This window comes from Mus caroli, chromosome 4 (genome assembly GCF_900094665.2).
Source record: "Mus caroli chromosome 4, CAROLI_EIJ_v1.1, whole genome shotgun sequence".
Taxonomy (NCBI): Eukaryota; Metazoa; Chordata; class Mammalia; order Rodentia; family Muridae; genus Mus; species Mus caroli.
The window spans coordinates 45,997,807-46,003,571 of NC_034573.1; the positions used below are offsets into that span (position 1 = coordinate 45,997,807).

The 5,765-nt window shown below is 42.0% G+C and overlaps 1 pseudogene; it reads right to left on the reverse strand.

Moving 5' to 3' along the window:
* Window positions 1-265: 265 nt before the first annotated feature.
* On the reverse strand, window positions 266-4,442 carry LOC110293306 (annotated as a pseudogene).
* Between the last annotated feature and the right edge of the window lie 1,323 nt (window positions 4,443-5,765).

Below are 5,765 nucleotides of genomic sequence, written 5' to 3' on the forward strand. Positions count from 1 at the left end.
ACTACAGGAATTTTCAATGAATGCTAAATAAAACCAATTCATTGATCATTATTTTTCACAACTTTATCATATGTTGTCATCTTCCATTTCAAAATAACATATGACTCTCTAGCTTCTTCATGCAGATCACAAAGGCTATGATGTGATGGCAGAGCAGCATTTGATCCAGGCAAGGCGAGGAGCTAGGCAAACTTATACAGTAAGTATAAGTGTATACTTCTTGGTCTTCTTCTTTGACCACCCCGAGTCCTTCCAGAGACAGCATTTAATTTTTCTGGAAGAAGCCAGTAATGGACACTTGTCTTGGCTTTACCAAGAGCCGCAGCCCTTTTCCTGGGGCTCTTCTCTGAGTCTTTTCTGGTCTCCCTTTTCACAGCAACAGCAGGGGGTCTGTGTGCTGAGCAGGGTTTCATCTTAAGCTCCGCCTCACTGTCTGTGCAGGACTCACTCTCATAGACTTTCTCAGTCACTATGCAGCCTTCTTCGTCCACAAAGGGTTTAGATTTCAGTACACACTTTCGTTTTCTTTTGTTGTCTCCACCTGAACACTTGACAGGAGGAGGTTCAGTTTTGGGGCCTAGGATCAAGAGGTGGAGATACAGGAATTGGAGATGGTGAGCCTGCTTCAAACATCTCAGGAAAGTTTGCAAAGACTTCATCTTCACTGCTATCAGACTAAGGAAGCTTGATTCTTCTTCTCTTTTTCTTCAGGTTTTCGGTTTCCTATGCTTCCTCATCAGATAAGTATGCTCGCTTGCCCCTGTTGCTTTTCTCCTTCTGCTCCACCTTCGCAGGCTCAGACTTTCTGCTGGATTTCTTCAGAGCTGGGGGAGCTGCCAGCTTTGGTTCAGTGACAGACACTGGAGGTTGCTCCGGTGTTTTTTCTTCCTTTACTACTTGTTCTGAATCCAAATTGACTAAGTTTATTCATTGCAGCTTTTCAAAAAAAAGTCGCTCATTACATTCCCTTTTCCTAGTAGTGCTTTGACCCCAGCGGAAGATGGCGCTTGTTACTTCTCCGGCCTCTGTTTCGGTTTTCTTGTTGGTGTCTTGAGTTTTAGTAGCAGCTTTAGAGATTAACATTCCCATAATTCCTTTGGGATGCTGGAAGCCTGTTTGGAGGCAGGTGGATGGCCATTGGTAGTCAGATCATTGGCTTGTGTCTCACTTGCTGCCTGAAGATTTGATTGCTCGCTCATACTTTCTGGAAGATGGGGATTCTGCAGGAGCTCTGGGGACTGCAGCTGCACACTGTATGGCACTAAACTTGGCTGCAGTTCTGCAAATTGCTTTTAAGGATGTCATAGTCGGTACTGAACAGAAGCTCACTGTCCTTTAGCATAGATTTCTGGATGCTGTACACCTGGATGCTGGCAGTCACAGCTAAGTAGGACTTCACTGTTTATCCTCTCACTACTGCTACCTTGTGGCAAGAATGTCCGTTCTGTATAAAACTGCCAGACACCAAGTAGGTAACATGCAGCTGAGCTCCTGAATTTTCTTTCCGTTTCCTTTCAACATATCCATAGAGCATCTGTTTGTCCTGGTTAACATGAACGCCTCGTGTATAGCTTAGCCACTTGTCAGTCACGATCTTTTTCTGGTCCGTGACAAACTCATCTATGTTTTCTGAATATGCTCTTCCGCCATGGTGGTGCAGCTTCAAGTCCTTCGTTCAACCCGCCTCAGCCACAGCTCCCGCCCAAATTCTTCAGTTTTAATCACAAATAGCTGTGGCAAAAAGAAAAACAACAACACCAAAATTCTCTTTTCTAATCACTTGAAAAATTAGGTATTTGAAGTCTATATTCACTTCTATGATCTGGTACTTTTTGGGTATTATCACATTGCTATTGCTGAGCATGGCAATTACTTTATTCACAAACTACTACTAAATACATATAATCAATGAGACATTTGGAATGTGCTAGGGATTATAAGAACTAAGAAAAGCAAGTCTAACCCACACTATATGCAAATCTCGTGGATAAACCAAATCTAATATTTAACTATACCATATAACGAAGTGTAAATGTTTTTAGCTATATAATGGGAACTGAACTAGGTATAACAGAAATATATATGGCAAGATGAAACAACCTATTGAAGACCCTGTGGTAAAAAGAAGGTGTTTTCGTTTTTAAATGTATGTTATATCCTGAAGGCTACAAAGTACTAGAAAGTAGACTGATTTCTGAAGCCTTGGGACTGGACAAGGTCTAGCATAACCCTGTAACACTTAAGACAGGGAGCTCAAGCTGCACACAGATCACACTCCTGGCTCATGTTCTTTTTTTAAAATATATTTTTTATTTTAATTAATCTACTTTTTACACTCTATATTTTATTTCCCCCAGCCACACTCCAACTGTTCCACATCCCATACCTCCTCCCCACCCCACCACGTAGATGCCCCTATCCCCCACCCAACCTGACCTGTAAACTCCCTGGGGCCTCCAGTCTCTTGAAAGTTAGGTGCAAAGAACAAAGAACCGGCAGTCCTCTGCTGTATATGTGTTGGGGACCTCATATTGGCTGGTATATGTTGTCTGTTTGGTGGTCCCGTGTTTGAGAGATCTTGGGGGTCCAGATTTATTGAGACTGCTGGTCCTCCTACAGGATCGCCCTTCTGCTCAGCTTCTTTTAGCCTTCCCTAATTCAATAACAAGGGTCAGCTGCTTCTGTCCATTTGGATGTGTGCAAATAACTGTGTGTGACTCTTTTAGCTGTTTTGGAGGTCTTTTGGAGGGCAGTCATGGTAGGTCCCTTTTTGTGAGCACTCCATCGCCTCAGTAATAGTGTCAGGCCTTAGGATCTCCCCTTGAGCTGGATCTCACTTTGGACTTGTCGCTGGACCTTCTTTTCCTCAGGCTCCACTCCATTTCCAACTCTGTAATTTTTTCAGACAGGAAAAAGTATGCGCCAGAGTTGTGACTGTGAGATGACAGCCCCATCCCTCACTTGATGTCCTGTTTTCCTGCTGGAGGTGGGCTCTACAAGTTCCCTCTCCCCACCGTCTGGCATTTCATCTAAGGTCCCTCCTTTGCATCCTGAAAGTCTCTGACCTCCTAGCTCTCTGGTGCTTTTTGGACTGTCCCCCCAGCCTCCTATTTCCCGAGGTTGCCTGTTTCCTTTCTTTCTGTTGACCCTCAGGGCTTTAGTCCTTTTCCCTCACCCAATACCAGATCGGGTTCCCCTCTCCCACCTATTCCCACCCTCCCCATCTGCTTTCCCTCCCAGGTCCCTCCCTCCCTCCCCACTTGTTATTGCTTTCTTCTCTCTCCCAAGTGGGACTGAGGCTCCTCACTTGGGCACTTCAGCTTGTTGAGCTTTTTGAGTTCTGTGGACTGTATCTTGGGTATTCTGTTTTTGTTTGTTTGGTTGGTTGGTTGGTTGGTTTTTTTGGCTAACATCCACTTATTTGTGAGTACATACCAGGCATGTCCTTTTGGGTCTGAACTACCTCACTCAGGATGATATTTTCTAGTTCCAGCTGTTTGCCTGTACCTGATGTCCTCCGTAAAGCTGAAGGCACAACAGGAAGGGTTTTGCAGTAACTAAAACAACAAAGAGAGAAGTAGGTCAGTTGATGGTGACAAAGCACAAAGCTGTGTGGAGGGATGTGGAGTAAATAGGATGTGAATCTTCTACTTAGGGTGCTGGCAGATTTGACCCTGTCAGTCACAGGAGAGAGAGCACACAAGCAAAACTGTTAGGTTTGAGTCTTGGAAGCTTTCTCTGGGCTAGATGTTAAATCTAAGGTAGCAAACACAAATAAGCCTTAAGGGGACAGTTATTTACCAAAGTGCATGGGCTTATTTCATTGCTTTCACAATTGGTAGGGTCCCGTTTGTACATCATGACTGAGTAGCAGCCTTTAGGGTTGGCCCAGTGTAACAAGGTGAATGGAAACTGCAGGTGAGGATCGTGACCTCTTTTCTGTGCCCATGAGCAAAGACATTTGCACGGTGGTGAATAAGTTGGTCCTTGTGTACTTTTTCTATTATACCATGCCAGTAACTATTTCATAGTCCCTACAATACTCACTCTTTCAAAGTCTCTTCCTTCTTACTTTAAGCTGATGCGTTTATTTCTTACTTCATTGATGACCCTAAGTATGGAAGAGATTTCCTAGAGGCATATAGTACCCATTGTCTGCTTATACATTTACATACTGGGCATAGCTATCCACTCTCTTTGGAAAGTTTGATATAAGCAGTTTTCCTCCAACATTAAAACTCTTTCTTTTGTTTAGTAACAACTACAGTCTGCATTCACAGTCTATTCAATACCCAAATGTCTTCATTTATCTTTTCAAACTGACTGATCATCAGGCCTTGAGAGACATATGGGAACCGATCCTGAGTGATCTCACATTCACTCAGAGGCATCAGCTCCTGGGATGAACTAGTAAGATAAATACTTGTACTGTATAAATTCATATTTATACCTTTAGCATCTCATTTTTGGATAATGAGAACTGGTAAACATGAAGTGCTAATATGCATTGTAGCACAGATGCATTATGTGAGCCTACTGGAAAATATGATGCAATTTTCCACTTATTAAATTTGATAGTCCATTTCACATGCTTAGCACAATGCAGCACAGAGAGTAAACAATAAGCATTAGCTATTAGTAGCAATACTTTTAGTATTAGTGCTAATATTTAATAGTTTACACTACAGGCAAGTGGAAAAGACAACTATGTATGAAGATGAATAGTGGTGTTGTAAGTGCTAAATAACGTTGGAGGTGCTCAGAGCAGAAGAGGGCACCATCAACTGTGGCCTCGATGATTGGCCTTGAATTGTTATGCATAAAAATGCCCGAGCTGACAAGAGGAAAGTCAGCAGCTGTGAAACAACACAGCTCTGATAAAATACAGGACAAAATTGGAGGTAATTTTCTGGCCGTTTCCAGAATAATTAAACCACAAAATCAAAGTTTACATGCAGAGGATTTGTGACTTATAAAATATGCTAACCTTCCTTGCTTCACTGAGGGGCATGGGATTAGCTGATGGAAGACCAGGTAATCCCAGTCTCAAAAGCTGTCCTTTTAGCACGTGGTAAGTTGCACAGGGGTAAAGAGAAAGGGCATGAAGAACAGCTCTGAGCCCAGCACCCTATTGTTGTATGTATTCTTCCTGCTCTGCCTGGAACAATAATTCACAGAAGATAAAAGGTACTATGAGAGTAAGTGCCAGAGTTAATATAATGTTTAAAGTATTTTGTTGTGTTGACAAAGTCCATTTAAAAAAGAATGAGAGAACCTTTAAACATGGTGTAACCATCAATACTGCCTGTCCATTAACCAGACACACTGCTATCATCTTAATTCAAATATTTGTAGGCAGAAAAGAAAGGCTCATTTTTATTCACAATGACTTTCCTATCCCATCTGGCACAAGCAATTTCCTTTTGTTTGCCTTTAAACTGTGTTATAAAGAAATTAATTTTACCCTCCAGGCTTTCGCTACAAATTTCACAACTTTCATTCTGCTTATTTTTCAATTTCATCATCAGGCACAAATTGTTCTTGTGGGTGGAATTGTACTTGTCAATTTTTCTATTTTAACCCCTGAGATTTTTCATTAGGTCTTACCACTCACAAAACCCCCTGTTTTCTTCTGAAACTTGTCAACAGCTATTGTAATTATTTTATCGTCGGAGCACATACTACATTGGTGTGCACATGCTAATTGGAAAATTACCTTTCTAAATTGGTTTCTAATGAGAACGATTATGAGCCCTGTCACTTAG